Genomic DNA, 10,849 nt, shown 5'->3' with positions numbered 1-10,849 from the left:
AGCAAATGACGTGTTAGGTCATGAAGGCATGTCGATACCTGGGTCCTAAAAGAACTTTTGCCGTTAAGGTCTAAAAATCTTATTGCAACATCTCGTGTAAAGTTGATGTTGTCAGATCGTAAGTCATTTCCATCACTCCTTGGACGGCAACATCTGCAACATCTTGTCTTAAGTTTGTGTTGTCAGATCATAAGTCGTTTCCATCACTCCTTGGACCGACCACTCCCAGACCACTTCATGTAGACGAAAATTTAAGACTAGACTGCGTATTTCGCAGCTTCGCGACATGACGGGCTTCGCCGAAGGCTCCCAAAGCGTACGCTTCATGTGATGCTTCCTATCTAAATGCTCGGGGGTTAGACCCACGTAAAAAAATATTATGCAGTTGTGTGAGCGGTGGCATTTAAGGACATAACTTAGTCGTCTAGCGGCCATCTTTTTGCTAGCAATTCTTTCTTTTTTGGCAATTCGGCGAGTCAGACAGGTGCACCGCATGGCAGTGCTATCATTACTGCAGCGTTTTAGCTCATTGCATTAGGACCGAAGACAACACGCAAATTGGTGGCATTGAAGCCAACCAGATTTGTTGAGGCTGAAAAGTTCATGTCTGTAATATGAGCTCTATGATGTCAGAAAAATCAACAACGAAATGTTTTTATTAGTTTCAATGCCTCTAAAGGGACTAGGACCGTCAACACAAAATGTTGAATGAAATCCGTAGAAAGCATCGTCATGTCTTCCCAACTTATACAGTACAATAGCTATGGCCAGTGCATTGTCTGTACTGTGCTAAAGATTCATTGTGTATGCAAACTCTTAGCTTCAGCTCCTGGGGTCGAGTAGCATGAGTACCGCGCAGTGGTGTTATCACTGGGGAGCGGAACGTTGGGGACGTTAGTTGTATCAAAATGATATGTTGAACAGTGGACATATTTGCGTTGTTTTATTGCCATGTGTTGTGAACGAAAAGTGCTTCTACAGAACCATTGATTTCGCCTTGTTCTAAAACATTCAGTACCACCCTGTCGGGACACCCGACCCGCTCCACCAGGCTGAGCGATGCGTCGCTGTTACATGCTGATAACGCGGATTGCGCGACCCAGCAATTAACGCCCACCTAAAACCTCGGATTTTCATTATCAACGCTGACACTCCGAAGTGCACAAATCCTTGGCACAAGTCTGTGGGGGTGGGGTGGCCCCCCGTTGCGCAGACCGGGTCGATACCATGTCGTAGCTGCGCGGAGTCAGCGGAACATCCCTTCCACTCGAGCAACAGGTGCGGGCTGGAGCGGCCGGTCGGCCCGCGGCGCAGTCAGTTGGGCGGCGCGGGTGGCGTCGGGAGCAGCTCCGGGTACCGACCGCCCTATCGGGTCACGGCGGTCGTCAGTCGTGACCGGGTCACACTGAGCGACTGCTCCCATCGCGCCGCGCCGAGGTGCCGTCTCGTCTGGGTCGCCGCTCTGATTTCAGCCGGGGCCCTGACCTGGCCTCAGCTGACGACCTAGGCTGGCCGGCATTGGTCCCAATGAGCTGTGCCCGCTAACTGAAGCTTCCATCGATCACAGCAGCCTTCGCGGCGAGGACTTCGTGCGTTTGTGTGGCAGCGATACGGAGTGCAGCCGTGGAGTGACGGTCATGGATCCCCTGTCAAACTTCTCATTACCCGAGAACCAGCACGGAACCAAGTGGGTGACGAAACCAACGGCTCAAAGCTGCTGGCCGAAGTTGCCACGGAAAGTACGTACTACGAAGAAAACCTGGTCCATACCTTGCCAGTCCAGGTTGTGTTCTATATGATCTATTCGACGATTTTTTGTTAGGTGTTTTCGGAAACTGCATTGTTATGTACGCGGTCTTCCGGAACAAAACCATGCAGACCTGTCACTAATTATTTTATCCTTAACCTGGCGCTGTCTGATATACTTCTGTGTGTCCTTTGCGTCCCTTTCACACCTCTTTACACCTTTCTGCAAAGATGGATCTTCGGAAAGGCCCTGTGCCATCTGGTGACGTGCACCCAAGGAGTCAGCATCTACATATCCTCCCTCACACTCACCACCATTGCCATCGACCGCTTTTTTCGTTATCATCTATCCCTTTCGACCCCCGTATGATGCCCTCGACCTGCTTCATTCTGATTCTTTGCACGTGGCTGTTCTCGGTGGGAGCAACCATGCCGTACGCAGTTTTCGTTCAGCACGTTCCCATCGACGAAGACACGTACTTGTGCCAAGAGGACTTCCCAGAGGACATCAGGCTGACGTTTGGCAGCGTGACCACCGTCCTGCAGTTCGTCATCCCGTTCATCATCATGACTGTGACGTACACGCTGATATCATTCAAGCTGTCGAGCCGGGCCAGGTCCAAGCCGGGCTCCAAGAGCGCGCGAAAGGAACAGGCGGACCGCGAGAGGAAGAGGCGCACCAACCGCATGCTGATCGCAATGGTTGCCGTGTTCGGACTCTCCTGGCTGCCGCTCAATCTGATGAACATCCTCGACGACATCTCGACCAACCTGGGCCTGGACTGGGACCGTTGGCAGTACTTCCACCTCTTCTTCTTCGTGGCGCACGCCATTCGCCATGAGCTCCACCTGCTACAACCCCTTCCTGTACGCCTGGCTCAACGAGAACTTCCGCAAAGAGTTCAAGGAGATTTTGCCGTGCTTCCGTCGCTGCGGCGGCGGCCGCGACCCCCGGCCTGAGAACGGCATGCTGCGCCTGGACCGGAGCGGGCTGCGGCGCGGGTCTACCGGGCGCGTCACCGAGGACCACGAGACCTAAGACACAGGCGTCACCCATGTGGTGACGCCCTTCGAGCCGGCTACGGAGGAGGTGCTGCTTCTGCAGGCCCTGGCGCCCTCCACCGACGAGCAGGTGACACTGCAGCGCGTGCAGGACGCCACCGCCACCGCCACCCTGCCGGCCACGTTAGTTACCGATCTGTAGGGGAGGACTGAGGCGGCAACCGTAACTGAGGTGTACGTGTAGGACTGCTACAAAGCCCGCCACCGATCTACCTGTTGAAGACTGAGGCAAACCTCGGCACGGACCTGTAGATGGGGACTGAGCCAAAGGTCATCACCAATGTGGGGTGGAGACGGAGACAGCGTCCGTCAACGAGCTGTCGGCGAGGCGTGGAGTGATACTGGACACATAGTTGTAATGCTGGACCCATATATTTGTAGGTGAGGACGGACAGGATGTTCGCCGATCCGTCGATGGGAACTGAGGCGCCACTGCACACCGGCTTGCAAGGTGAGTACTGACACAAATCTCTAGGTGAGAACTGACCTATCAGAGGCGGTAAAAATAGTGAAAATAAAGGTACGAAATAGGTAAAAGATACCATTTATAGAACAACATCTAAGTTCGTAACCGATTGAGAGATCGGACTGTTAACGCGTGAACCGATATGTTGAACGGTTGCAGCCGTCCGTGCATTTTAACATTCGGCTTACAGCTTCTGACCGGTCTGATGATGAGCAAACGGCGGGTCCCATGACCGCTCGCATTTAATTATAATTTTGTAAGTAAAGGACTAATGATCGCAGTTCTCACTGATAAGCCCCTGTTGAAATTGGCTGGATGTTATCCAGCTCTGAACAATAAGGAGCGTAGATTGTCTGCTTCGGTTGTTGCATTGACGCACGATGCGCAATCAGGCCCTCGCGTTTCAGTTGGGATGCTATCTCGGGAAGTCAGCGTGCTTCCCAATAGCTTGTAAGTCTTTGAAGTATGCTGGATGCCAACGGCGAAACCGTATGGTCATTAGCATGCATATTACAGTCCCTGTTGTGACACATGTCATCCGCTATAATTGGCGTCTTTGTATACCCAAGATCGCAATGTGCTGTGTTTGTAAGTATTTGGAATGCCCTTGCTATCAAAGGAAAAGTAAACAATATTCTGCTCAATGGACAGCGAGGTCATAAGTACAGGGACACTACGTCAGCTGCAGGAAACGTTCAGTGGCCGTCTCTATGACGCTACCGTTCAAAAGACGTGATCTTTCCGACTCTGGTCGGAGTTTCGCAGGCCCTACAGTAGTTCGTGCCGTTTTGTGGTTGTGTAGTTTTTAGCAACGCGCGCGCGAGGACGTGCTTTCGGATGGGTGATGGACTGCAAGATTGGAAAGTTGCAGCCATGGTCATTATATTGAGCTCTTCATCTGATTACGTTTTGTGCTCCCGCCAATGAAATGCGATTGACACGCGATCTGGTGGGGGTGAATTTCGCCCCTACTGAAAGTTTTTTAAGAAGTTTTTTTTTAAAATAATTTTTCCACAATAGTATCTGAACGGCACGGCGTAGCTGCGCCAAACTTTGTAATGCTGCTGACCTATGGCAGGTCAGACAGGCCATGGCTATCGTCTGTCAGGAAATTAAATTCCTTGAGAATTGTTCAACCCGCGTGCGACAACGGAGCCTTTCGAAGAAGCCATGCATGTTTGAAATAGTCTCTTACGCTATTGGATAATTGAATTCAGGAGAACTACTAATTCCAGTGACCTTGGTTCAGGCATGAAGGTTGGGCTAAGGCCAAAGCCAAACTGCTTTTATGCTGGAACACCCGTGTCATGGTATTTTTTAGCGCTTAGTCCGAAATAGTTGATCATAGGGACGTTAACAAGCATATTTTTGGACTCTATAAAGTTCGGAGGTCCATGACCTAAAATGACCTCGATCATCCATTGTTTTTTTTTTAGGACAATGCCATCCAGCATAATCCTTGAACCTCATTTGACTCGAAGCAATAGCACTGCACGAGGTTTTTGGCCACCGTGACTTTCTGAAGGTCCAGTGAGGTCACTTAACTGAAAGGGACACCAGTCACGTCTTTTCTTAGAACAGTCGTGTAGGTTAAATGTAGTTTCATGAAGGTGTCTATGGGCACTTCGGACATTGCACTGTAGCTTGACATTGTCTGACCTTATTTGGACCGCAGGTCATGACTAGAACATTTTTTTAGAACAGGCGTGTGGGTTAAATGTGGTTTTGTGAAGGTGTCTGAGGGCACTTTGGACACCGAGCTGTAGTTTGACATTGTCTGACCCTATTTGGACCGCACGTCATGACCTATATACTTAAAAATTCACACAAAAGAGGTCACGTACAGCGCTACCTCTCCTGTGAATATGATGTTTCAAACTTTTTTGTTAGATATAAGTGGGGTTAAATTGACCCCATCCAAGCGCGTCGCATTCAACCTGCCACTCGGGCGCGTGTTGAAATATGGAAGGTTGGTAACGTCAAGAAGTAAAAAGAAAGTAACGACAGGTAAAGTAAAAGTGACGTTCAAAGTATGCACAAAAATACGGCAGCGATAGTAAGACGAGTTCGGTAGAACTTTGCTGGTGACGGAGCCAACAACCAGTTGGTGAGAGCCAAGTCGATGTGCCAGCTTTAAAAGATGATTCGCATGATAACTTCCTCAGTTCGTTCAAAATTCAAAACTCTGTGTTCTTCCACCTCAGCAGGCAGACTGTTCCACATGCTGACAGCGCGGGAACCAAAATCACGCTCTGCCGCTTCAGTGCGCAATCCGGGCAGCTGAAGCTTACCTTTGTCCGGTTCACCGATTGCCCTTGCCGGAACGTTCGAGTGACACTCGCCTGGGGTTCAGCAAGGGTGGCAGGCTTGCCAGGCACGAGCCGTCGGCGTTGGATGGCTACGCCTCCCTCCACCACCACACCGTCGTCTCGCGATCAGCCCAGTGCTTCCAAGTCTGACAGCCGACTTCGTCTGTGGCGTGTTAACATGCAGGCGCCAGCTTTTCAATGCATCGTTATTACGTTACGTGACATTCACCCCAAACGGCTCACAGTCCGCCAGACAGACAGTTCTGCGGACGAAGGACTGCGAACGTTCACGCTGACTCTGGTGTCGAAATTTTTGCAGATCGTCTAGGATGATGCAGCAAGGGCGGCCGTTTTAGCATATTTTTTGCATGCAGGACAAGATTCATAAAGGGTCGTAGACATTGGCATGAGTTCATGGCTAAATGTTCTTGTTTCTTTTCTGCCAGGATCTTGTCATTAAAATATCTGTCCTCGCACAATGAATTTGGGGACTGTTCAGAACGAACCCTTTCAGAGCTGCTGCAGGCGCTCGCTTACGCGTAGCTGTGGACCCAAGATTACCTGATAAATATGTACCCCAAAAGTAAGGTCTACATAAAACCGTCCTCCGAACGATACATAGGGGGGTAGATTATTTTGTAAATCAAGATTGACATAAAACGGGAATAGTGTGTTGGACTTCATGAGTCACCGCGAGTGGTCGAAGTCCCCTCCCGGAAAACCGGGCATCGGCCACTTTGTTAGCATGTGCAGTGAACATATTCGTTAACATAACACCTTTGTTAGCATGTGCAGGTGACATACATTAACATCAGACGAGGACAATAAATCGAACAATCATTCCATACGGAATACCAATATACCGCCTCAATCCTTCAGTGAAACTAAAGCCCGACAATCCTGCCTAGCAACCAGGGGGCAAGTGAACTTGAGCATTGACATCTTGTTTGACTTTAGAGGACTGAGTGCTGTACGGCCACACACACCATTTTGAGATCAATGGTGATGAGCTGTAACGAGTGCGTGTACAACACGTGAATCGCTTAGTGGTAAAAAAAAATAGGTGTGAGGATAGTTCAGGACAAAGTAGGATAGACGTATTTCATTGACAGCTGGGCTTGAGACTGCGCCTAAATATGTCAAACGGATGTGTAAAGGTACCCGCCTTAAACCCCTGGCTTAAGGAGTTGAGAGGACTTCCGAGGGAGACCCTTTACTGGGGGGTCAAGAGAACAATGATTCTAGCGGATGGATTGAGCCAATAAGCAGTGACTGAGCAACTGTATGACTGTGCAGGTGGAGAGCGGGTACGGGCACGAACATCTTACCTGTGAATGCCTATAACGTTGACCTGAGTGGATGTGTTTGTCGTGATGATGTAAAAAATCTCTAGTGCTGTGGCGTGTGGACCAAATTGAAAAACCAAGGGTGGTGAACCTTATTTCTTACATTTTCTTGCGAGCTGTGAGAGCCGCAGTAAACAGTCTGAGAGCGGCCCGCAGGCAGTTCCGGAGCGCCTCTGTGTTCCAACAATGGTGCCGCGGTTCCTTAGCAACACGCCCACTGAGAATCACGGCCAACTCCTTGGTTCGCACGCGAGACAGCGTCCCCCACACAGCATCCGACAATGGCCCACTCGCCGGCGGGTGTTGACACGTGCGGCCGTCACTCGCCGAGTCGGTTGCCGGCCGTCGGGGAGGGGCGCGGAGTTCTTCTCGCAGTGGCCGGCGGCGATACGCCGGGGCGGGCATTCGCCGCCGATTTATGCGGCGGTCGCGTCTCACTAGCCGGGCCCTCATGCTCTGCCGAGAATTAATCGGGGCCGTGTAAAATACTGGCGCCCCATAACGGCAAGAAATATGACTACTAAAACACTGCGCGCTCCGCGATGAATCCCAATAACGGAGGATTACCGCCGGGCGCGAGACGACCGGGCCATGGACGGCGGGGGCGCCTGTTGGCGGGCTGGCACCCCGGGACGACAGCGACCGGTGGGCTGCTGTTGGAAGGCGGACTCCCCGAGTTTGATAGCCTAATACCGATCACACCAGGTTCGGTTTTTGTCAGTCAAAACAAAAGTTCGGGAATATCCTTCGGGCAAGAAAGCTTATGAAACTGGCAAAACACACGCACGCACGCAAGCGCGCGCACCACACACCGCGCACACATCTAGGCTCACACACAGCCGCATATGCATATATATATATATATATATATATATATATATATATATATATATATATATATATATATATATATATATATATATATATATATATATATATATATATCACTATTGAATAAACGGTTGTCCATACCTCGTGTGATAATGTATGGCAAATGTTAACAAACACGAGGAAATGGGCATTGGTGTATCAACTACGTGCTGCAACCAAGTGAAACAACCAACCAAACTGAACGTTGAACAGATGACGTGGCCTGGGAGAAGGTTTTGTCAACCTTTGACACGCAGTGTTATGACATTAATACGCCATTCCATATGGATACACCATTGTCAATGCATTGGCCGGTGCTGCTCAGGGTCGCGTGTCAGATGTGAAGATATCCCGGTAGTGCTGAAAAGGAGCGGCGCAAGTACTGGCGAATTCGAAAGCAGGCACCTAGGAGATCTAGATCTATCTACATGTCTGGCTGTTTATCTAGCTATCTAGCTATCGAATGTTCTATATTTTTATCCTTATATCTATGTACATGTCTATCTGTATGCATATATGTATATATAAATATTATGTATGCATCTATCTAGCCGTCTATCTGTGTAGCCATCTATCTATGACATCGGCATTCAGTATTTGTCAATCATGCACAAATGCATTCGCGGCTTGGTGCCGATGTGGCCACTTGTGGTTACCGGTTAGGCCAACCATTTCACGGCTCATTTCACTTTTTTCATTTCATGCTTCCGTTTCAAACCCTGGTACTGCCTCTAACCAGGCAGCTTAACTATTTTACAATGGCCGTAATAATTCCGCGGATGTCTTATCCGCTGGAAACGTTAGTTGCTCCTGTAGGCACAAATCAGTGCGCATCCGTATATGTGTATAATCCAGTCTTGTATAATAATCGTCATCTTGCCACGGCCGCCATGTTCACTGCAGGATCCTCCCAATGCCAATCCCCCATGTTTCACTGCAGGATCCTCCCAATGCCAATCCCTGAAACCACCCCTGCGCCGGTCTTGCACAAGAAATTTCGGCATAATGAATCAAAACAACATTTAGGAAGGGTCAGAAAGTTACAACAACTTCTTCAAGCCGTTTCGGAAAAATCGTCAAAATTCCGAGGGCATTCGTTTTACTGCCCAGAAAAATGGATAACTGAACAAACAATGGTAGGAATGCCTAAATCAGATCAATGAATAGAATGCACTTTGCTAGTCAGCTGGTAGATGTCTAAACATGCAACATATGTTTTGGATAAAAAGCAAAGGCTACCCAAGGGCACCTTAGAACGTGTCCGGATTTTCAGGAGCCACGTTCTCTGTGAGGTTGTCGCCATACATTTCACCAAGAAGACTTCGTCCGCTACATGATTTTACCCAAACTAGAACAGCCATTCAAGTTCTTGATGTTTTCAAGAACTTTGCTTTCCCGATAAGCTTTTGGCACAGATGGACAAACCCGTACCTGTTTTGAAAGGCAGTGGCAAAGGAGAGAACTTCGCACTGTGTGAATGGGAGCAAACTTTTAAACGAAGAAGGCGTAAACTTTTCATTATGCATTTATGCTAGTGAACTAAAAATGCATCTATCACAGGCATGTGAACGGAAACTTCGGTACGACGGGAATTGGAAATAATTGGGGGGGACGGAGAGACGTGAGAGTGGACCAGGGGCACCTAACTGGAAAGTAACGCACAAAAGGTAATGGATTCCAGTGCACACGCATAGGGTAGTGTGATAGATAGAGATATAAGATGATAGCTAAGAGCTATAGAGGTAGATAGAGAGATAGAGAACTAGAGACGATGATAGGAGAGTGAGAGAGATAGAGATAGAGATAGAGCGGCGCGCGCCGCGCTGAGCGGTCGCGCGCTGCCGCGCGCGCGCGCGGCGCGCGCGCGTCGCGCGAGCGCGCGCGCTTCGCGCGCGCGCGCGCGCGCTCGCGCGCGCGCGCGCGCGCGTCGCGCGCGCGCGCGCGCGCGCGCGCGCGCGCGTCGCGCGCGCGCGCGCGCGCGCGCGCGCGCGCGCGCGCGCGCGCGCGCGCGCGCGCGCGCGCGCGCGCGCGCGCGCGCGCGCGCGCGCGCGCCGCGCGCGCGCGCGAGCGCGCGCGCGCGCGCGCGCGAGCGCGCGCGCGCGCGCGCGCTGCGAGGCGCGCGCGCGCGCGCGCGGCGAGCGCGCGCGCGCGCGCGCGCAGCGCGCGCGCGCGCGCGCGCGCGCGCGCGAGCGTGCGCGGCGCGCAGCGCGCGCGCGAGCGCGCGCGCGCGCGGCGCGCGCGGCGCGCGCGCGGCGCGCGCGCGCGCGCTGCGCGCGCGCGCGCGCGCGCGCGCGCGCGAGAGAGCGCGCGCGCGCGCGGCGCGCGCGCGCGCGCGCGCGCGAGCGCGCGCGCGCGAGCGCGCGCGCGAGCGCGCGCGCGCGCGCGCGCGCGCGCGAGCGCGAGCGAGAGCGAGAGCGAGAGCGCGAGCGTGAGCGAGAGCGCGAGAGCGAGAGCGCGCGAGCGAGAGCGCGAGAGCGAGCGAGAGCGCGAGAGCGAGCGAGAGCGCGAGAGCGAGCGAGAGCGCGAGAGCGAGCGAGAGCGCGAGAGCGAGCGAGAGCGCGAGAGCGAGCGAGAGCGCGAGAGCGAGCGCGCGCGAGCGAGCGAGCGCGAGCGAGAGCGGAGAGCAGCGCGAGCGCGAGCGCAGAGCGCTAGAGAGAGCGCAGGCGAGAGGAGCGCTATGGAGAGCGCGAGCGCGGCGCGAGAGCGAGCGCGAGCGCGAGCGCGAGCGCGAGCGCTAGACGCGAGCTGAGCGAGGAGCGCGAGCGCGAGCGAGAGCGCGAGCGAGCGCGAGCGCGAGCGCGAGCGAGAGAGCGAGCGCGAGCGCGAGCGCGAGCGCGAGCGCGAGCTCCGATCGGCTAGCATCTCGATCTATAGAGATATAGATATATATAGAGATATATTATATATATAGATATAGATATAGATATAGAAAAATAGAGTATGTATATATATATATATATATATGAATATATCGATCTATCTATCTATCTAATAGATCGATATCTAGATTATATTATATATATATATATATATATATCTATAATATATAT

The 10,849-nt window shown here is 52.1% G+C and overlaps 1 pseudogene; it reads left to right on the top strand.

Annotated features, from left to right (window-relative positions):
- The first annotated feature begins 286 nt into the window (after positions 1-286).
- On the top strand, positions 287-2,785 carry LOC119089873 (prolactin-releasing peptide receptor-like; annotated as a pseudogene).
- The last annotated feature ends 8,064 nt before the right edge of the window (positions 2,786-10,849 follow it).

The sequence above is a fragment of the Pollicipes pollicipes genome, unplaced genomic scaffold, assembly GCF_011947565.3.
Source record: "Pollicipes pollicipes isolate AB1234 unplaced genomic scaffold, Ppol_2.1 Scaffold_3087;HRSCAF=3621_pilon_pilon_pilon, whole genome shotgun sequence".
Taxonomy (NCBI): domain Eukaryota; kingdom Metazoa; phylum Arthropoda; class Thecostraca; order Pollicipedomorpha; family Pollicipedidae; genus Pollicipes; species Pollicipes pollicipes.
The sequence above is the reverse complement of the archived record's forward strand: the minus strand, read 5'-3'. Positions and strand labels throughout refer to the sequence as shown.